The sequence below is a fragment of the Lepisosteus oculatus genome, chromosome 23 (genome assembly GCF_040954835.1).
Source record: "Lepisosteus oculatus isolate fLepOcu1 chromosome 23, fLepOcu1.hap2, whole genome shotgun sequence".
Lineage (NCBI taxonomy): Eukaryota > Metazoa > Chordata > Actinopteri > Semionotiformes > Lepisosteidae > Lepisosteus > Lepisosteus oculatus.
The window spans coordinates 3296934-3319380 of record NC_090718.1 but is presented as its reverse complement, the minus strand read 5'-3'; the positions used below and the strand labels follow the sequence as shown (position 1 = coordinate 3319380).

Genomic DNA, 22447 nt, shown 5'->3' with positions numbered 1-22447 from the left:
AGTGACCCAGTCTGAGACATTCCTGCATCCCCAGGCCATGACATTACCTCCGCCAGGCTTCAGCATGCACTCAGAGGACAGAAATGACAGGTTCAAGTGTGGAGAAAGAAAGGATCTGCAGATGCTCCAGAGAACAGCAGCTCATGTGAGAGTCATGGCCTGGCCTGGGGAGATCATGAGGAGAATCCTTCACTTGTCTGTCTCCATCAGCACTAGTGTACTGGATCACTGAAGCTCAAACCTGAAGGCTGTGGACTCAGAGCTGAGAGCTCCAGCAACACCTTAATGTCCTCTGCGCTCCCTCTGAGCTCAGATGCTGATCACATGTACAGGAGTAGGATTAGAGGTGGTGTTAGTAAGGGACCATACATGTCATCTACATCTTAGCTCAGAGGATACATCAAATATTCAGGTGGTGTACTGTTCAGTCATAATTTATAATACACCAAGGAGGTCATCAGGAGAATACTTGTAAAAAACAAAACTTAGCTTGATGGGTCTAATGTCTAGATTTCAACCCTGTCAATCATAAAGAAAACTGAAGTATGATCACTTGAAGACTAAATAACTCATTGGCAAACAGCAAAACATCTCTGATTACAGAGGGCAGTGAGCTCAATGGGTACAACCACATACTGTAGTCTTCTATACTCTGAAACGTACTGAAAGTGAATGTGTCCCAGTAATTTCAAAATGCAGCGATGAACACAAAGAATGTTATTATAACATTTGATCATACATGCAGAATTTCCACTGAATAAAACCAAGATTATTTTTTGTTCTGATCACAACTACAAGTTACTGTAAATTTTAAAATTTTCTGTAAAATAGATTCATTGCAGTACTGATGGAGGACAATATTTTTCCAAATTAAAACCTTCATTTTCAAGTGTCCCACAGTATCAATACACCTTGAGAGGGCCAGTGACATGAATTAAGGTGCTTTGTTCATATTCTGGGCTGTTAGAATTCTTCCACTGGACCATGAAAAAGATCTGAGTGTCTTTGGGTGGGAGTGCAGCTGAGGCTGTTGGTGAAAGGAGATCATTCAGCTGTAGGAAAAACCTGCTTGTTTGAATGTGCTTAGTGGAGAGGAGTGTCAGTGTGGGAGCTGCAGAGGAACAAGTAGGGGAGAATTCCACACTGAGAAGAACATTTATTCCGGCTCTGGAGTTTTCTTCATGTGTGTAACAGCTACAATTGTCCTTAACACTGTCACTGTAGAGTCCTGATATCTGAATCACATTCACATACTAACTGAAGAATTCAGACTCACTCCACATCAGAAAACATCTCCTTCCCCTGCGACAGTCAAGTTCACCCCAACACAAGCGCAGGAGAGCTGCTGTGTGGTTTGGATGCTGTCAGAAAGCAGGCGAGGGGCAGGAACCATTAACATTCATCACAGGAGAGTGTATAAACCAGAGAGACTAAACTGGTTTAGTAATGAGTGATGCGAATGAGGTTTATTAACTGTTTGGGCAAGATGTGGTGAGGTAATGGATTGAGCACAGGTGTAGAAGTGATTGCTTCCAGTCTCAGAGCCTCTTCAGACTCCTGTTCTGTCTCAAGGTGTCTTGTTTCTCTACTACCTGATGACCTCCCGACACACAGACAACTCCACAGCCAGAACCATTTCCTTGTTTCCTTCAAGAGTGGAGTCGACACCTGCTTGTTCCTTATTTGTGTTCCCTGTGAGCAGTGTTGCCTTGAGGTGAATAAAGAGCATGAGTGGGCAGTGTAGTGTCAGTGTGGGAGCCCATCCTGTCTCAGGGTATTGCAGTGTGAAGGTGGGACCTTGATACTGGAATCAAGCAGGATCAGCAGTAATTAAGCACCTGGTTGTTAGATTACTGCAGTGGAGTGCACTGGAAAGGCTGCAAGCTGAGTAGCTCAAACTAATCCTATTTTATCCTCAAATGAGATTTAATTTTATGCTTAACTGTCCCTGTTAGGGGATTTTTAATCTCACGTGTCCGGACTTGCAGCAGGATTTCTGCACTCGGGCTGTTTGAAAACTCGCTGTTTAGCAGCAGACGAGCAGCTCCGGGATCCGCCGCCCCTATTGGCCGAGTCTGAATGAGAAGGCAGGTGCGGTCAGTCTGCAATTAGACTTCAATCCGCGGCTGTTTAGCGGTTCCGACGCCCGAGTCGCTTCTCTGTCTTTAAATAGCGAGTTTGCAAACAAAGAAAGTTTCGCAAATTTACCGTTTAGCTGGAGCTGTGGGATTCTAGGCGAAGGTTGACGGCTTCTCTTGGTGGAAAATGTAATAAAATGGGGCTTGAAAAATAAAGTGAAATTCGGAACTCACTTTTGTCGGAGCTGCCGGACGGGCTGTCGGACTTGTGGCTTCGACTCTGCGGAGAGAAACATGGTATTAAAATCGTGCTTCCAGTTCTTTAAACTGCTTGTGTTGTATTTTATACTTTAACCTGCACAAAACTCTTTTTCTCGTTTGTATTCTGCAGTATCCTGACGAGGCTCTGGGCTTTAAACGACGGCTGTCGGATTCTTCACGGCGTGGAGACCTGAGCGCAGACCCACCCGAGTGACCGGAGCTCCGCGGCGGATTCACAAGCGAGTCCGAGTCTCCGGTCAGGAAAGAGCAGCTTCAAGGCTCGTTTAGGACTGAAAACCACTTTTGCTGGGACTTCGTCACTCTTACCGGTAACGCTGACTCTCAACCCGGGCGTATCTGGACTCGCCGACTCACTGTGCAGCTGCAGGTCCGGCTGGGTTTTCTTTCTCCGGAGCCGGTTTGCATGAAGACGCGCTGACCGCTCCGTTTAGCTTGAACAAGGGGAAACTCGTAATTTCAGTTACCGGTAACTGACCGCAGGAAACTGGAGCCCAGCCGTGTGAGACCCGGTGTGAGGAGAGAGAAGCCGCTTACCTTGCTTTCGAAACGTCGCCTGCCCCTGTCCTGCTGTAAAGGTTAAAGCGAGAGAGATAAAACTTGCTTTAAACGATGTTCGTGTCCGAAACTTGTCTGGTTTTGTCAAAACGTGCAACAGAAAATGTATGCATGTTTTTTCCCCGGCAGCCGAGCAAAGCGCCTGTACCGGGAGAGCAGCGGGGTACCAGCCGCCTCTCTCCCAGCCAGCGAGCCGCCGGAGTCCCCCCACCTCCATCTGGCTGGGACCCCAGCCTGCTCGGGCTTGGAGCACAGACCCGCCCCTATTTATAACGTGAACCCCTGATGAGCGCGAAAAGGACGACAAAGGTAGCAAAATAAGAGACACCGGGGACCGAGATGGAAATGTGTGGATACCTGCTTAATAACACTGCTGTATAGTGTGATTGTTTTATGCTTTATATCCTTATTTGCTGTAATAAACTGCTAAGAGTGGTTTGATTTATTCTGGGGTCTGGGGTGTAGAGAACCCCCTGTGAGCAGCCACGCCAAGGGGCTCGCAGCGCTACTGCCTCTGGGTACCGGGCTGTCGTGGACGGGGAGTCGGGAGTGGGCAGCCTCCATCCCCGCTCTCGCTAAGAAAGCCCTGCCGGCCAGAGGACACTCGCAGCCCGGTAGGTGAAGGATGACGCCCCGCGCTGCTGAGGGAACGCGTCTTGTCACCATGGTGACTGAGACAGGGGGTGTGGCTGTGCTGAAGGGCGGGGTTCAGTGTTAATAGTGTCCAATCAGCGTGTGGAAGAAGTGGGTGTGAGAACAGCCAATCAGAAGAGCGGAAGTTCATCCCCAGAGAACAATATCAGCAGATACCAATACCAAGTCTAGAGTAACTCCGCGGTCATACTGGCAAAATTTCGCTAAACGGGGAAAAAAATAAAAAGGTATCCCTCCTGTTCTTGCAATTCTAAAAGTAGTATCTCTGCTCAACTACTTTGTTTCGGGGTTTATAAAATGCTGTGTAGTCCGAGGATTTGAACCAAGATCCTCACCAACCACAGCCTAGTCTGGGGATTTGAACCCAGACTCTCACTGACCGCAGCCTACCGCGTTCCACAACAAGCCCCAGCACCGTAGTAAAACATCAGCGCCGCCAAAACACAAGAGCTTTAAAACTGCGATTCATCCCCCAGCCGACAGCAGGACCCCCTTCTATAATAAAGACAGACCTGAGAGCACAGGGCATTGCTGGAGCCACTGCACAAATTAAGTGAATTGAAAATTAAAATTTTAATGGTATATGTCACTCAATGTTGAAGGTAGTTGTAGCTGCTGTGATCCTGCACAGTGTTCAGAGGGGCTGTCAGTCCTGCATATTGCACAGGACTCTGCTTCACTGTGAAAGTTACTGCAATGAGTCAGTGTGAGTCAGCTCTCTCATCAACACGAAGACTGCAGTTTCCCCCACAGACACTGGAAATAAAGCCCAAGAGCATAGAAAAGGTGTTCACAACCTGGTGTTGAATTAAAGAACAAAATAAGATAAAAACAAGTGACTAAAAGTCTGATCAATAGTGCTTTATCACGTAAAAAAACAGTACAGTAATTTAGTTAACCATCAGAATGAAGGAGTGAAGGACCAGTCAGCTGATATCGGTGTCCATTCCTGAGGCTGGTCCAGATTCTTCAGAGGCTGTCCCTGAGAAAATACCCACAGCAGTGTAGAAGCAGCTCAGACAGGGGGATCAAAGAGCACAACACAGTTTACTACAACAGAGCTCATCTCCTTTCAACACAACAACTGACAACACTATTCCACATCACGATGGCAATTACAAGAATGAACAGAGAGAATACAAACATACAGCATACTGAGGAGATACAGCATTGACAGATTGTATCTGTACAGGTATATATAAAGCAACACATTTAAACAGGTATTCAAAACATTTTCTTTTTTTCTATACATATTTAATGTGTCTGAAAAGATAAACATTTTAATAATGTTCAAGAAGTTATTTTTAAATAAAGATTAAACCACAATCTGCATTCTCTCTTTATCTATTCTAATGCTGAGAAAAATAAATATTAATCTCTCTCATCCTAGCGTTAATCCCGCATCAGCAGACCCTGCTTGTCGGCACGCCCGTCTCCATTTGGTGGTTTGAACCAAATCTTTGAGCTGACGTTGCCATTAAATGCGACCGAGAATACTCCAACCGGCGCATCGCTCCGCCTGCCGTCGGAGAAAAATAAATATTAATGAAGTAACTAAATCACCAGGACTGGACAGCCCTGCTGCAGACACACTGACCCCTCCAGGACCAGGACTAGACAGCCCTGCTGCCGAGATACTGACCACTCCAGGGCCAGGACTGGACAGCCCTACTGCGGACACACTGACCACTCCAGGACCAGAACTGGACAGCCCTGCTGCAGACACACTGAACCCTCCAGGACCAGGACTGGACAGCCCTGCTGCAGACAAACTGACCCTACGGACTGGACATCTGTTTTTTCAGGCAGGTAAAAGACACAACACAATACACAGCACATTTATCACGAAAAGACAAAAAAACACGATAGAAATAAATATAAAAACAAACGAAAATACACCATCAATTGTCACAGCTCCTGTTAAAGACGAGCTCTTGTCCTGCCTACCTCCGTCCTCAGGGCTGTGGAGTGGACAGTGGACTGTCCAGCTGGTCCTCATGATCTTCACAGCTCAAGGGGTTAGCTTTTGAAAAGGTTTGAGCTTCAGTCTGTTCTTCAGTGACAGTTAGAAGACATGCTCTGACACATGAGTGTTTCACTTTGAGTTCTCTATTATCATCATCATCTTCTTCATCTGCACGAAGGTTAACGATCATTGAGGCACAACGTGTCTGAAACAATAAAATCAATTTTTCACAGCAACTCGTGTAACGTAGCTCCGTGATTTCACATGTTCAGATGAACAAAACACGAGACACACAGCAACAGTTAACAGCTGTAGTAGAAAACGCTGTCTCTGAGTTTTAACAAATAAAAGCAACAACGATTAAATATTTCTTCCTGTGTTTCAATGAGCGGAGGAGAAAAAACACTTAAGATTCCCGCCCCTCTCATGAATCTCGGAGTTTATTGGGCAACTGGACTGAGTCTCGTCTCTAATTGGGAATACTTACTGTCAATCACACCTACTGACCAATCGCGAGATAGGTGGGCTCAACCACCGCCGCCTGGCGGACATTTATCGGAATCGAAACCTCCTTCTGTCTTTCGATCAATAGGCGTAATTTTATTACTGACGAATTCATTAAGATTGCGGGCTTTTTTTACGTTAAATATCCAAAGAGTAACTATTTTTGTAGGACGAGTCACAATATAGGCTTCAAAAAGAAATCGACTGGAATTGTTTGGATGATTTACCAAACCAATGTAGACAACTCCTCCTTCTGACTCTTCCTCATTCAGTATACTTCCTCTGTCTCTGTGTGGAGAGGCAGTCCAACGTGATGAGAAAGAGACATTTTAAAGACGTTGAGACAGTGGGACACCATGGCTGAAGATGTGACCTATGCTGAAATCAAATTCACTAACATACCAGGACAGTGGATCTAATCCAGCACAGCCAGGATCCCCCTACATAGAGTACAGACCCCCCACAGCTGCCTCCGACACTGGAACACTGTGAAACTGTCTGTCTGCTACACTGGAGAATTTTGATACTGTCTTTTACACTGGAACACTGTGATACTGTCTGTCTGCACTGGAAACTGTTATCCTGTCTGTCTGCTTTACTGTAACATTATGATACTGTCTGCTGCACTGTAACACAGTGATACTGTCTGCCTGCTAAACTGTACACTGTAATACAGTCTGTCTGCTGCACTGTAACACAGTGATACTGTCTGCCTGCTACACTGTACACTGATACTTTCTATTTTCTGCACTGGAACACTGTTTTACTGTCTGCTGCACTATAAGACTGTGATACTGTCTGTCTGCTACACTATAACACTGTTATAATGACTGTCTGATACACTGTAACACTGTGGTACTGTATATCTTCTGCACTGGAACACTGTGATACTGTACGTATGCTGCACTGTAAGACTGTGATACTGTCTGCTGCACTATAAGACTGTGATAATGTCTGTCTGATACACTGTAACACTGTTATTATGTCTGTCTGCTACACTGGAACACTGTGATACTGTCTGCTGCACTGGAGAATTTTGATACTGTCTTTTACACTGGAACACTGTGATACTGTCTGCAACACTGGAACACTGTGATACTGTCTGTTACACTGGGGCACTGTGATACTGTCTGCTGCAGTATAACACTATGATACTGTCTGCTACACTATAACACTGTGATAATGTCTGTCTGCTGCACTGGAACACTGTAATACTGTCTTTCTTCTACACTGAATCACTGTGATACTGTCTGCTGCACTGTAACACTGATACTCTCTGCTGCACTGGTGCACTGTGAAATTGTCTTCTGCACTGTGTTTCTGCTACACTAGAACACTGTGATACTGTCTATCTGCTGCAATGGAGCACTGTGATACTACACACCTCACACCTGAAGAAGACTCCACGGATGAAATGCTGTGTTTTCTTTCTTCTCTTTTCAGCAGGAAATAAACCTATTATTTGTTCCTTTGCAGTTTACACATGCTGGCGCGTCTACCCACCTGAACTACTTCAATCAGTTCAAATGTCGACATTTAAAGTTGCAGTAATACCGTGAAAAGCAATGTCAGAAGGTGACATTTCAGAGAGCAAATAAATACTGTACAGAAACCACAGCAGGAAGCTCACTCAACTCACCCTCCCCAAACTCTTCTGAGAGAAGCTACAGAACAGAAGTACCTTCTGTACTCACACTCCCCTCTCACCCATCCCAAACTCTTCTGAGAGAAACTACTGCACAGAAATCACCCTCACCAAATGTTTCTGACACAAATTACAGCAAACAGATCAGAGCTGGACTCTCACTCCTCTCACCCTGACTAAACCCTTCTGAGAGAAAATACTTCACAGCAATCACAGCTGGGGTCTCTTCCTTCTCGCCCTCCCCAAACTCCTCTTAGAGAAACTGCAGCAGATCGATCCTAGCTGGACTCTCAATTCTCTCACCCTCCCCAAACTCTTCTGAGAGACACTACTGCACAGAAATCACAGCTGGACTCCCAAATATTTCACTCCATCCCAAACTGTTCAAAGACAAAATACAACACAGAAATCACAGCTGGACTCTCAATTCTCTCGCCCTCCCTGAACTCTTCTGGGACAAACTACACCCCTGTCTGAGGCTCGGAGCTGCTAGAGCTGAAACAGTCGTACAGGAGACAGGATCATGACAGAGCGAGAGAGCTTCTCACACCCACTGGGACACTGGTACTCCTCTACTGGCTGTAGGACCGTGCTGGGGCTCTGACATTCAGCTGGGAATTTTCCATCCAAGAAGCCTCACTGTGTGTTTCCACCGAATCCCACCTGGCATTCACTCCCGATTTCTGCTCCTGTTTCAGCTGGATCCCAGCGCCTTTAGCGTGTCCAGTCCTAGACAGGGAAGAGCCAGGTCATGACCTGGGGCCAGAGGAGGATCTGCCCCAGGAATCGGGAGTGAAGGGGGAAAGTGTTCAGGTGAGAGCTGAGCTGGACACAGGGCATCACAAACTCAGGACAGTGAACGAGTGACGTCCGGTCCAGTGCCAGCGGTCTGGGTTCTGTCGGAGCAGCAGGGGAGACCTGAGACACAAGACAGGCAGGCAAGAGCTGGGATTTCAGCCCTGAGCAGCAGCGCAGCCGCAGTCAGTCAGAGAGCAGAGAGGGTTTCAGGGAGAGGGAGCGGAGGGACAGGAGAGCAACGTGATGACCTCTGTCCCCGGACACGGCCAGTCAGCCTCCCCCTCCAGATCCACAGAGGAGCCGGCCAGCAGAAGGAACCGGGCGAACGGGTGACTCCACTGCAGGAGCAGAGACGTCCTCCAGCTGGACCCACATCTACAAGACCCGTCAGCAGAGAGCACAGCGGTCAAGCACCTGAGGGGCCAAGACACTGAGCCCTCTTGCCCTTCACTAACGGGGTTAGATTGTCTGTGTAGAAAGAACCCAGTTGTTATCTGTGGCTCAAGGTTTGAGGTGCACAGCTTCTCCAGGGGTGTGAGGAGACAGATCAGAAGAGTTTTACTGTTTTAGTGATCTTCATCTCCTTTATAGACAGTATATACACAACTACATTGGGGTTCAGCTTGACTACAGCTTTGAATAAAACCGATCAATGAAAAAGAGAATCCAAGATGTTCTTGGTGGAGAGTTGACTCTTCAGGTGTCCCAGAGAAAGTGTTATACCAGCATCACCCCTTCCTCCAGCTCTCCATCGACTAGGAGAAAGAAATCTGTCTGATCATCTACAGATTCCTGCCTCCCACACTCCCCCCAAAATTTACCTCCCAGATTTCTCTCTGTATCCCTCTTCCTCTCTCCTCACTTCCCCCTTTCCTTCATACTCCTGCTCTCCTCCTCTCCCTCACACACACAGGGGGTATCAGGCTCCAGCTACATCAGACTCCTCCATCCCAAACAGCTCAAGTCACTGAAAGCACTCAGTGAGGAAACTGGGGCTGGATTTTTGCAGACTGTTCATAGTTCATTAACACTTACATATTTAGAAACTAAGCTGCATCTTTAAATTGTTCTAAATTAGATTCTTTTAATCTTCTGACCTGCAATCTAGAGCCCTAATTTCCATCTGAAATACTGGCTGACCAGCTGTCCTGGGTCTGGTCAGTACAGGAGCTGTGACCAGCTGGTCAGAGAAGACTGACTACAGTAACACAAGAACGAGAGCAATGTAAAAGAAATGAGAAGACTAATAGTGATGTTAATTATTCGTCCTTTTATTGTCATCATTTTATCACAATGGCACAGTAATCAATCAGTTGAGCACAGGAGTAGAAGTTATTGCTTCCAGTCTCGGAGTCTCTTCAGACTCCTGTTCTGTCTCAAGGTGTCCTGTTTCTCTGCAACCTGACGGCCTCCCGACACACAGACACGACTCCGCAGCCAGAACCATTTCCAGTGTTGAGTCGACACCTGCTTGTCCCATATTTGCATTGCCTTGAGCTGACAGGAGAGCAGGAAAGCTCAGTGCAGTGCTCAGGTGTGGGCACAGCCTGTCTCAGGGTGTGTATTTGGCCAGCGGAGATCACAAATCTTAAACCTGCAGCCCCTCCCATCAGCTCCACTACAGTACTGCTGCAAAGACACGAATTCAGAAAGATAAGGATGGATTTAGCAGTTAACAAGCTAAACAAGTCACATATACAGTATGACCATCTCCTTTCAAATACAACAACTGAGAAAATGACATATCGAGGTAGGATATAGAATACAGGCAAACACTGAAGAGTCTCAGCAGGAAGAAGGAGTAAGAGATAAACACAAGATACACAATGATCTGCAGATCTATCCACACCCCTTGGAGAAATATGAACAATAAACGTGTCAAGTCCTACACAGTGCATCTTGCTCACAGAAATCTAATGTACTCTAATCATTCTAGGCCCTGTATAGAGCCAACGGTAAACAAACTGATAGCAGAAGGGTGACAGCAGGAAAAACAGACTTCAATAACATCTTACATGGACATGAAATCAGGTCCACTCAGTTTCAGATCATGAAGTAGATGAATCACCACAAGTACTGACTGCACTTATATAGCACTGAGAAAACCTGTCGACTGAAATCTGTCTGGGACTCAAGCAACTGACTTCCAGGTCAGTTCAAATAAAGGCTGATAATTCACAGTGATCTCTGACCATCACAGGGATCCTGAGTGTCTTCAGCTCCTCCTCTGAGCTGGGATGTTGATCAGATGTAGAAGAGTGAGGAGTGGGGTTAGTAGTGGGGTTAGGGAGTGGACATGCCATCAGCATCTGAACTCAGAGGAGGAGCTTTAGACACTCAGGATTCCTGTGATGGACATAGATCACTGTGAATTAGCAGCCTTTATTTGAAATGATCAGGAACATTAGTGGCAGAGGAAGAAGTAAAGGAAAGTGTGAAGAGATCTAGACTGTGACACTGCTGCAGCTGTAGTGAAGGAGTGTCAGTGTGATGTCAGGGTGTAGAGATCTAAACCAACTCACCCTGTCAATCCCAGAGCCAGATTCTGACTCTTCACAGTCTCAGTCCTCAGTAGAGGGAGGAGCAGCAGGAGGCAGCAGGGAGGGAGATGAAGGTGAAAGTGGAACCAGGCTGGAGGTGAAGTCAAAGCCTTTGTTTAAAGCTGGAATGACAGACAAGTGCAGTCATTAAAACTTAAAATCGAGCTGTGTCAGAGTACATTTCACACTGCACTGAGTAAGAACGGTAGTACAGGACTGAACAGTGAAGTGGTGGAGTGAGCTCACAGGCTGTTGCTCTTAGTCGCCACCAGAGGGCAGCCTGCAGCCACAGACGGCAGAGCCAGGTACACGGTCTCTATCCGCGGCTCTGCAGACAGCTGCTCCCACAGCCCGACAGCCCGCTCCTCTTGGTCAAGCCAGGGTACCAGTGAGTTGCCCAAGAGAGCTGACCCGAAATGTGAAAGCAGCGCCCCGTCTGTCTCACACCATTCCCCGGTTCTTACCCGACATGTTGTTGCCTTTACAGCAGGCAGTAAAACTCTCCCCTCACTGTCACTGGGGCCGCGAGTCCTGGCCGAGCTCCGGAGTGAGAGAGCTGGAGAGAAACGAGATGCAGAGAAAATACTGAAACTTACCTCTCGACTCGTACATGGTCCCGCCAGACTGAACGAAAATGTGATTTAGTGGACAAAACCGAAAAAAGAGTGATGTTTGTTAGTCTCGAATTACAAGTACATTTCAAGAGCAGTGGCAAGCAACACGTTATATGAACGAATATTCACAAGATTCTGCAGACAACATAAGCACAGCCCAGAGAAAATAATAAGAAATAGAGTAGAGAAGTATTGTAAAACGATTACCTTATACAGGTTTAAATGCACAGAGGGTAAAGCTTGAAAATCGTTTGGACGAGTTACTTACCACTGTCTGTCTTGCCCGGCTCTCGCGCGTAAAGAAGATAATCAGCTGGGTCAGAATTTATAGGACCTGGAGCCCAAAGTAACCAATAAACAGGCGAGACGACATTATTTGCGGCTCTGCCCATCAAAATCCTTTATTAATATTCAATATATAGGCAGGGGTTTTACAATTAATCTAATTTGTAGCTCGTCCTCCCAAAGCATGAGGGCGGTGCAGCCCCACCCTCTACTGCCAACAGGCGTGGGTTGGGAGGGGGTGGGGATCGTGACGTCATGGATTCTGATTGGCTGAGATTCACTTATTTAAATACGCCCCGCCCCCAGTATGGCTCCTTCCGGAAGTTCTGCCGAAATGTGGAGGTGGGGTTTGTGAATGGCGTTTTCTCGATTTTATTGCGTTTTTAGTCATTTTTTGGCCTATTTTTAATGATATCGTTATGACACATCACGGAATCGTTAAGTTGGATTTAAAACTGGACGTTCCTGACTTTCAGCTAGTGAGTATCGATCGGTTTTGTGTTGTTTGTGTTTAATTAGCAAGATGGCGGCAGTAACTCCTTATTTGCATTTATTACAATCACTCGCTGTATTTTAATGAGCTGATTTGCATTTGTCTTGTTAATGTGAACTAAAAAAATAGTTTTTAGCTAGAATTGTTTTTTTTATTTTTAAGGTTTTTATTGTTTGTATTTAATTAAAACGCTTACTTTGCTTTAAGTGTGGAAAAAGTGACTTTTTGTTTTTTGTAAGATGTTTGTTAACTCATATTTGCATTACATTTGCATTATTAAAATCAGTCGCTGTATTTTAATGAGCTGATTTGCATTTCTCTTGTTAATAAGAACTAGAAAATTAGTTTTTGGCTAGAATTGTTTTTTTTTAATTTTTAAGGTTTTTATTGTTTGTACTAAATTAAAACGCTCACTTTGCTTTAGTATGGAAAAGGTGACTTTAAGATGTTTGTTAACTCGTATTTGCATTAAATTTGCATTTATTAAAATCGCGCGCTTATCACTTGTATTTTAATGAGCTATTTGCGTATGTGATATGAAATAAAAAAACAATTCTAGTGAAAATAACGTTATTTTCTCATGTTTGCCGTGTGAATTTGTTTTTCTACTGCTTGTTTTGTCAGTAAGATGTTGGCGTTAACGCTCTCATGTGTATTTAAATTTGTATTAAAATCGGTTGATCAGTCACTTGTATTTTAATAAGTTCTGTTTTAATGATTTCTGTTTTTTCTTTTTTCAACTGGAAAGAAAACGTTTTCACTCGAATGCTTTTTGATTTCTAAAATGTGTTTACACTTGCACTGAACACAAATAAAATTTAAATTCATTTTACTTCTGGCTTATTTGTCATTTTTTCGGAGAATGTATTTTTAAAAACTTGGTTGCTGTCTTTCAGATTGTGTTACCTAAAAAATGTAAATATCTTAGGGAAATTGAAACAAAAAGAGTTGCTGTCTAAATGTTTAATTGTTAATTAAAATTTCATATTATTCTAATTCATTATAATGAATAATTTGTTTATGCAATAAGTGAATTAAAGTTGATTAGTATTAAACAAATCTCACCTGGGGCTGGTCTTGGAGATGGGCTTCTGGGATTGGGTTAAACCTCATGTCAATCAAATAAAGACAACCCTTAAGAAGTGCGTCATTTTTGGGGGTGTGGTGATTTGATTGATAGATCCTTCAACCAATCAGGATAGTGAAAAAGGGGTTTTATCCCATAATTGAAGTTGTGCTTCAAACTGACCAATCACCTGAGAGCAAAACTCTTGGAGGTGGGCTCTCATCCAGACATTTTGATTGGCTGGCGTGACGTCATCATTTGGTGACACCCTCTCATGAATAATGCAACACCCCCCTACTCGATTATCCGACACGCCCTCTCGTTAACCACGCCCCTCATGAATATGCATCGTGGGCGGTACTCGTTGACCGTTTTGTTTGGTTTTATTTTTGTGTAAGAAATAATGTTACGAAGAAAAGAAGAAAGTAAGACAGAAGTTAAAATTCTTTATTAAGTTTTGCAAGCATACAAATCAAAGACAGTTGGCAACAACGAAACAAAAAAACACCAGAATCACAAGTAACGGCGTCCGGGATGACGATTTCCTGTCCAGCGCCAGCAGTCTGGTCAGTGCGGGACGGGTTCTATCCGGGCGGCAGGGACAGCAGCCAGGGGAGACCTGAAACACAAGACAAGCAGGTAAGAGCTCGGAGTTCAGCACTGAGCAGCAGCGCAGCGACAGTAATCAGACAGGAGTGAGGAGCTGTGCTGGCGGAGGGGCTCAGGGAATCACTCTGTAGTACAGCGCAGCTCGCTTTGCTAAACACGGGCTCGTCCCAATGTCGGGAAAATGAATTTGGAATAAAAAGGGCTCAAGACCTCCAGACCGTGTCCTTACTGTCACGAGAAATACTCACCCGCTTTAATTTCGATTCAAATTTAGGAACCCTATGAAGTTTTATTAATCTCAACGTTCAATCACCACACATCGGTCAGGAAGCTGACCAAGATGCGGTTTATTCACATCTCGCTGTAGCGCCGACAGAGACGCGGTCTGTTTGTCCAAGCTGGGTTGTGCTTTTTAAACTCTACTCTCACCCGTATGTTGCTTTTATATTTTAACTCGTTCTAGGTTCGTTTTGGCTTTTTAAAAAGAACTTGGCGCTCTAAGGAATCTGTATGTGCCGGGGTCATGCAGAGCGAGGTGTGCTGTACAGTACGGCCATCACATCTGACCCGGCACAGTGCGGGATACTGAGCACTAGATCAGTGAATGGGCTCTAGACTGTTGTACAGTTGAAACCCGAGTGCAGAACACTCCACTGAACAGGGTGTCACTACTCATCAAGTGCTTCCCATAACTAGATCTAGTTCTCAGTTTGCCCGTGAGCACAGGTCCCTCAGTTCCACAGCAAATCATGTCAACCCCCTGTATTGTTAAATACAGCCAGACTCGTCCTAGATCTACACCCAGTACCCTAGCAATGAGCCACAACTTTACAGTCAAGCAATTTTTATTCTTGAACAGGAGATGAATAACAAACAGAATAAAACATACAATTTATTTTTGGAATTGCATACATTTGATCATATTCAAGCACAGCCAGTTCACTCCTGTAATTTCAAGTGACAGTAAAGACTGGTAAATATGTGGGTGAAGCTGCCTTTGAGACAATAACTGCCTGCAGTCTGGACACAGTCAGCTCAATATTCTTAGCATCCTCCTCTCTGCAGCTACCAAGTTGTCTATTCTTGAGGTTTTGATTTTCTTCAGCCTGTAAAATATTGCTCAGGAGGATTTAAATGTGGAGACTGGCCTGGCCAGTACAAGACTGTCCACTGTTTCCACCTGCTGACCTCCTGACTGAGCTGTTCTTGCAGAAGACAGTGGGGTGTAGCTGACAAGTCCAGCAACAAGTTCAGTGTTCTGGTTTTAAATCTTAAATGATTGAGAATATCAGTATTAATTCAGAAATAAGTATATAAGATGGAGTTCTAGACAACTACAGAATATGCTTGATGAATTGTACATGTCAGACTTCCACATTAATGCTGATTACTTCAGTGCTGCAGCTGTAGTGAAGGAGTGTCAGTGTGATGTCGGGGTTTTGGGATCTAAGCCAACTCACCCTGTAAATCAGATTCTCCTCAATTTGGAAATCATAATCTCAGACCTCTGTGAGTGTGGATGAACACCAGGAGGCAGCAGGAATAGTGGTGAATTAATCCTCATCATGTCATATGGTCTGACTTATTGGGACACATTCATGTTACCTGCATTTCAGAGTGTAAACCAGTAAATGAGCTCACTGTACTCAGTGTCATCAATGAAGATGAGGTATCGCCTGTTCTTGAGATGTTTTTACTTTATATCATGCTAAAGCAGTGACTTCGAGTTGGACTGAGATCTGTAGACACACTTGACCAGTTTCTGTTTTCTCCTGATGAGCTCTTTGCTTGCACTGACTGGGTGCTTTGGGTCATTGTCATGCTGCATGACAGTAGCAGTGTCCAATAAGTATGGAAGCCTTTTCTAATGCATCAGAGACCCCGTTTCTGTAAACTTCAGAAATCCCTTTGCTGCTGCCATCATTAGCTACATCCTCAATAACAAGTGACCCAGTCCGAGCCTTTCCTGCATCCCCAGGCCATGACATTACCTCCACCAGGCGTCAGCATGCGCTCAGAGTAGAGATGACAGGTTCAAGTGTGGAGAAAGAAAGGAGCTGCAGATGCTCCAGAGAACAGCACCTCCTGCGAGAGTCATGGCCTGGCCTGGGGAGATCATGAGGAGACTCCTTCACCTGTCTGTCTCCATCAGCACTAGTGTACTGGGTCACTGAAGCTCAAACCTGAAGGCTGTGGACTCAGAGCTGAGAGCTCCAGCAACACCTCAATGTCCTCTGTGCTCCCTCTGAGCTCAGATGCTGATCACATGTACAGGAGTAGGATTAGAGGTGGTGTTAGTTAGGGACCATACATGTCATCTACATCTCAGCTCAGAGGACACACATCAAATATTCAGGTGCTGTAGCTTTGAGTCAGTTTATAATGCAACCAAGGAGGTCATCAGGAGAATAACTATAGAAACACATTAACCTGTTGGTCTAATGCCTAGATTTCAACACTATTGACAGAAGGAAAAACAATTGAAGTATGAGCACCTGAAGACTAAATAAGAACTTTGTGGCAAAAGCAAAGCATCTCAGATGATTACAGAGGGCAGTGAGCTCAATGGGTCTCAGACCTCATGCAGTTACTGTCTCAGAGGGATATACAAGCACATACTGTTCTACACTCTGAAATGTATTTAAAGTGAATGTGTCCCAGTAACTTAAAAATGGAAAGCTGAACATTGTTTATTGTAATATGATCAAATGTATGCAGAGAATTACCACAGAATAAAACTAAGTCAATATTTCTGTTCTGATCACAAGAACAAATTGCTTGACTGTAAAGTTGACTCATTGCAGTACTGATGGAGGACACTGTACCTTTCCAATGAAAACCTGCATTTTCAAGTGTCCCACAGTATCAATACACCTTGACAGGAGGGGCTGACCGACGGCCAGTGACTTGAATGAATGTGCTTTGTTCATATTCTGGGCTGTTAGAATTCTTCCACTGGACCATGAAAAAGATCTGAGTGTCTTTGGGTGGGAGTGCAGCTGAGGCTGTTGGTGAAAGGAGTTTCATTCAGCTGTAGGAAAAACCTGCTTGTTTGAATGTGCTCCGAGTGGAGAGGAGTGTCAGTGTAGGAGCTGCAGAGGAACAAGTAGGGGAGAATTCCACACTGAGAAGAACATTTATTCTGGCTCTGGAGTTTTCTTCATGTGTGAGACAGCAGCTCCAATTGTCCTAAACACTGTCACTGTAGAGTCCTGATATCTGAATCACATTCATATACTAACTGCAGGATTCAGACTCACTCCACATCATCAGAAAACATGTCCTTCCCCTGCAACAGTCGAGTTCACCCCAACACAAGCACAGGAGAACTGCTGTGTGGTTTGGATGCTGTCAGAAAGCAGGCAAGGGGCAGGAACCATTAACATTCATCACAGTAGAGTGAATAAACCAGAGAAACTAAAGTGGTTTAGTAATGAGTGCTGAGAATGAGGTTTATTAACTGTTTGGGCAGGATGTGGTGAGGTAATGGGTTGAGCACAGGTGTAGAAGTGATTGCTTTCAGTCTCAGAGCCTCTTCAGACTCCTGTTCTGTCTCAAGGTGTCCTGTTTCTCTGCAGCCTGATGGCCTCCCGACACACAGACAGCTCCACAGCCAGAACCATTTTCCTGTTTCCTTTCCAGAGTGGAGTCAACACCTGCTTGTTCCTTATTTGTGTTCCCTGTGAGCAGTGTTGCCTTGAGGTGAATAAAGAGCATGAGTGGGCAGTGTAGTGTCAGTGTGGGAGCCCATCCTGTCTCAGGGTATTGTAGTGTGAAGGTGGGACCTTGATACTGGAATCAGAGCTACTTGCAGCCTCTCCAGTCCACTGCATTACAGTGTAGCTGCACCCAGTGCTGTTGAATTGATAATGAGCAGGATCAGCAGTAATTAAGCAGCTGGTTGAGTCAGATTACTGCAGTGGAGTGCACTGGAAGGGCTGCAAGCCGAGTAGCTCAGACTAAAACCTATTTTTAGCCTCGGGTGAGATTTATTTTTAACTGTCCCTGTTAGGGGATTTTTGGTCTCTCGTGTCCCTGTTTGAAAACTCGCTGTTTAGCAGCAGAGACGAGCAGCTCCGGGATCCGCCGCCCCTATTGGCCGAGTCTGAATGAGAAAGCAGGTGCGGTCAGTCTGCAATTAGACTTCAATCCGCGGCTGTTTAGCGGTTCCGACACCCGAATCGCTTCTCTGCCTTTAAATAGCGAGTTGGCAAACAAAGAAAGTTTCTCAAGTTTACCGTTTAGCTGGAGTAGGATCATGGGCGACGGCTATCGGCTTTTCTCTGTCCGAGTGGAAAATATTATAAAATGGGGCTTGAAAAGTAAATGAATTGCTTAACTTACTTTTGGCGGAGCTGCCGGACTGGCTGTAGGACTTGTGGTTTGACTCTGCGGAGAAACATGGTATTAAAATCGTGCTTCAGCTTCTTTAAACTGCTTGTTGTATATTGTGTTTTTTACCTGCACAATACGCTTTTTCTTGTTTGTATTCCAGGCTTCTGCAGGATCCTGGCGCGGCTCTGTGCTTTAAACGACGGCTGTCGGATCCTTCACGGCGTGGAGACCTGAGCGCAGACCCACCCGTGTACCGAGTGACCGGAGCTCCGCGGCGGATCCACAGGCGAGTCCGAGTCTCTTCTTCCTTGAGGCTGAGAGAGACCCGGTCAGGAAAGCGCAGCTTCAAGGCTCGTTTAGGACTGAAAACTACTTTCACAGGGGCTTCGTCTCTTACCTGTATCGACTCACTGTGCAGCTGCAGGTCCGGCTGGGTTTTCTTTCTCCGGAGCCGGTTTGCATGAAGACGCGCCGACCGCTCCGTTTAGCTTGAACTGGGGGGGAAACTGGTAACTCGAGTTACTGGTAACTGACCGCAGGAAACTGGAGCCCAGCCGTGTGAGACCCGGTGTGAAAACTGAAACTCCCGGTGTGAGGAGAGAGAGATATACCGCTTACCTTGCTCTCGAAACGCCGGTTGTCCTCCTGTAAAGGTTAAAGCGAGAGAGTTAAAAACATTTAAAATGTATTTCTCGTAGAAAAAGTTGCTGCTTTTGTCAAAACCCATAAGAAAAACTTAATGCATTTTTTTTTCCCCCGGCAGCCGAGCAAAGCGCCTGTACCGGGAGAGCAGCGGGGTACCAGCCGCCTCTCTCCCAGCCAGCGAGCCGCCGGAGTCCCCCCACCTCCCTCTGGCTGGGACCCCAGCCTGCACGGGCTTGGAGTACAGACCCGCCCCTATTTATAACGTGAACCCCCTGATGAGCGCGAAAAGGACGACAAAGGTAGCAAAATAAGAGACACCGGGGACCGAGATGGAAATGCGTGGATACCTGCTTAATAACACTGCTGTATAGTGTAATTGTTTTATGCTGTATATCCTTATTTGCTGTAATAAACTGCTGTGAGTGTTAATTGGTTAATTGATTATTCTGGAGGGTGGGGTACAGGGGTGTAGAGAACCGTGAATCGGGTCCCCCTGTGAGCAGCCACACCAAGCGGCTCGCAGCGCTACAGCCGCGGGGCACCGGGCTGTCATGGTCGGGGAGTCGGGAGCCGCTGGTCTGCGGCCTAGACTGCAGACTCTATCCCCGGCCTCGATTAGAGCCCCGCAGACCGAGGACACTCGCAGCCCGGTAGGTGAAGGATGACGCTTCGCGCTGCTGAGGGAACGGGTCCCGTCACCATGGTGACCGAGACGGGGGCTGTGGCTTGTCTTAAGGGCGGGGTTCACTGCTCCAATCAGCGTGTGGAAGAGGTGGGTGAAACAGCAGCCAATCAGAAGAGTTCAAGTTTAGCTCGAGAGAAAAATAACAGCCGAGTTAGGCGGGTCTCGAACCCGGGGCGCCGGGCTGGAAATGTATAGAGTCGGGGTTTAGTAGAGTGAGCTATACTTCCTGCCAAATCTGGAGTAACTCCGCGGTCATACTTATCTGACAAAATTTCGGTAAACGAAAAAAATCGAAAAAGATAAAAAGGTATCCCCTCTGTTCTTGCAATTCAAAAAGTAGCATCTCTGCTCATCTACTGTGTTTCGGGTTTTACAAAAGCTTTTCATTAGGGGCTTGAACCCAGGTCTGCACTAGCTACACATTAGTCCGGGGATTTTAATTCAAACTCTCACCGCCCGCAGACAAGCGCGCTACACGACAAGCCACAGCGCCGTGCAGAAATATCGCGCCGCCAAATATAAAAGCTTTAAAACTGCGATTCACGCCCCGGCCGAGTGCAGGACACTCTTCTGTAATAAAGACAGAGCAGAGAGCACTGCTGGACTGCAGGAGCCACTGCACAACTGCAGCTCAGGTGAAGTGAATTGATGATGTCTGTGAAGATTGAGGATAATTGGAGCTGCGCTGAATCCTGCAGTGATCTGTAGCTGCTGTGATCCTGCACAGTGTTCAGAGGGGCTGTCAGTCCTGCCTGTTGCACAGGACTCTGCTTTTCTGTGAAAGGTGTTGCAGTGAGTCAGTGTGACTCCATCTGTTTGTATTGAGCAGCTCTGAGTTTGACAGTATGATGGAATTAGACTTGAATTAGAAATGTGGACAATCAGGCTTCATCTTTCCACTGTTCTCCATGAGAATCTCACCCCTCACAAGGCACAGAGCTCATATCAGATGTTCCCCCGAAACTCTTCGATATAATGACTAGCAGAGAGCTCTCTCATCACCAATAATATAACCCAAGAGTAGGGAAGAGGTGTTCACAACTTGATTTTAATTAAAGAACAAAAATAAGATAAAAACAAGTGACTAAAAGTTTGCTCAGGAGTGCTTTATTATGTTAAAACAGTACATTAGTATAGTGAATTATCAGAATGAAGGAGTGAAGGACCAGTCAGCTGATATCAGTGTCCATTCCTGAGGCTGGTACAGGTTCTCCAGAGGCCGTCCCTGAGAAAATACCCACAGCAGTGTAGGAGCAGCTCAGACAGAGGGATCAAAGAGCACAACACAGTTTACTACAACAGAGATCATCTCCTATCAACACAACAACTGACAATACTATTCCACATCATTATGGCAATTATAAGATTGAACAGAGAGACAATACAAACATAACAAACTGCAAACTGAAGAGATCCAGCAGAGACAAGTTTAAGTGTAAGATCTGTACAGGTATATATAAAGCAATATATATATATATAACAGATATTCAAAACATTGTCTATGTCTATAGATATTCAATAACATTGCTGGAAAATTTAACATTTAAATGTTTAGGGAATTATTTTTAAATAAAGATTAAATCAGAATCTGTATTCTCTCTTTATCTATTCTAGTGCTGAGAAAAATCAATATTATAATGTAATAACTAAATCAACAAACACAAATCAACACGTAATCTCTGTCTGTCTCCTAGATCTCTCGTGGACACAGTATAGAGCTACAGAGGAGAGAGACTGGAGCTAAACCAGCTGGTTACTGGTTAAACTGGACCATACAAACACCTTTTCCCAGCTCTTCAGCTGCTGCTGATCAAAAACACCTGGATCATCTGCAGCCACACTGACCCCTCCAGGACCAGGACTGGACAGCCCTGCTGCAGACACACACTGACCCCTCCAGGACTGGACACCTCTTACTTACTTTATTGTCTCAGAGGGAAACAAAATAAAGTAAAATCTAACCTCAGTTCTCACAGCTTCTGTTAAAGACGAGCTCTTGTCCTGCCTACCTCCTTCCTCAGGGCTGTGGAGTGGACAGTGGACTGTCCAGCTGGTCCTCATGATCCTCACAGCTCAGGGACTCAGCCTTTGGAAAGGTCTGAGCTTCAGTCCTGTTTCTCCAGTAACAGAAGACGCGCTCTGACACACGAGGGTCTCACCACCATCATCGTCTTCTTCATCATCATCAAATTCATCTGCACGAAGGTTCACGATCACTGAGGCTAAACGTGTCTGAAGCAGAAATAAAGTTTCCACAGCAACTCGTGTAACTTAGCGCCGTGATTTCATGTGCTCAAACGAACAAAATACGAGACAAACCGCAACAGTTTACAGCTAAAGCACAAAAAGCCGCCTCGGATTTTTCACAAAGAAAAGCGACACCGATTAAATGTTACTTCTGGCTAAATAATACATCCTTACTGTTTCTTAAACGCAGAGAAACAACAACACATTTAAAATTCCCGCCCCTCTCCTGAATCTCGGTGATTATTGGGCAACTGGACCGAGTCTCGTCTATAATTGGGAAAACTTACTGTCAATCAGCAATAACCCCCACTGACCAATCGCGACATCGCTGGGCTCAATCCAGTGATCTGATTGGCTGTGGATCTTCTTATTCATAAACAGAGAGTACAGACCCCAGTCACATGATCGGGGTGTTTAATACACACCAGACCCTCACTACTGCACTG

The 22447-nt window shown here is 45.5% G+C and overlaps 5 long non-coding RNA genes across 5 annotated transcripts; 1 reads left to right on the top strand and 4 right to left on the bottom strand.

The window, feature by feature from the left end:
* Nucleotides 1-2054: 2054 nt before the first annotated feature.
* Nucleotides 2055-3933, top strand: LOC107075730 (uncharacterized). The gene is made up of 2 exons (XR_011183147.1): nt 2055-2375; nt 2470-3933. It is a non-coding gene; the product is annotated as an uncharacterized lncRNA (long non-coding RNA).
* A 482-nt stretch (nt 3934-4415) lies between these two features.
* Nucleotides 4416-5926, bottom strand: LOC138224725 (uncharacterized). Its single transcript, XR_011183148.1, has 2 exons — nt 5517-5926; nt 4416-4551 (listed from the first exon to the last, which is right to left on the bottom strand). It is a non-coding gene; the product is annotated as an uncharacterized lncRNA (long non-coding RNA).
* Nucleotides 5927-9732: 3806 nt separating this feature from the next.
* Nucleotides 9733-12000, bottom strand: LOC138224720 (uncharacterized). Its single transcript, XR_011183142.1, has 4 exons — nt 11905-12000; nt 11487-11578; nt 11005-11144; nt 9733-10111 (listed from the first exon to the last, which is right to left on the bottom strand). It is a non-coding gene; the product is annotated as an uncharacterized lncRNA (long non-coding RNA).
* Nucleotides 12001-13906: 1906 nt separating this feature from the next.
* On the bottom strand, nt 13907-18634 carry LOC138224727 (uncharacterized). Its single transcript, XR_011183152.1, has 3 exons — nt 18551-18634; nt 18434-18478; nt 13907-14099 (listed from the first exon to the last, which is right to left on the bottom strand). It is a non-coding gene; the product is annotated as an uncharacterized lncRNA (long non-coding RNA).
* A 2211-nt stretch (nt 18635-20845) lies between these two features.
* LOC138224722 (uncharacterized) lies at nt 20846-22278 on the bottom strand. The gene is made up of 2 exons (XR_011183144.1): nt 21764-22278; nt 20846-20979 (listed from the first exon to the last, which is right to left on the bottom strand). It is a non-coding gene; the product is annotated as an uncharacterized lncRNA (long non-coding RNA).
* Between the last annotated feature and the right edge of the window lie 169 nt (nt 22279-22447).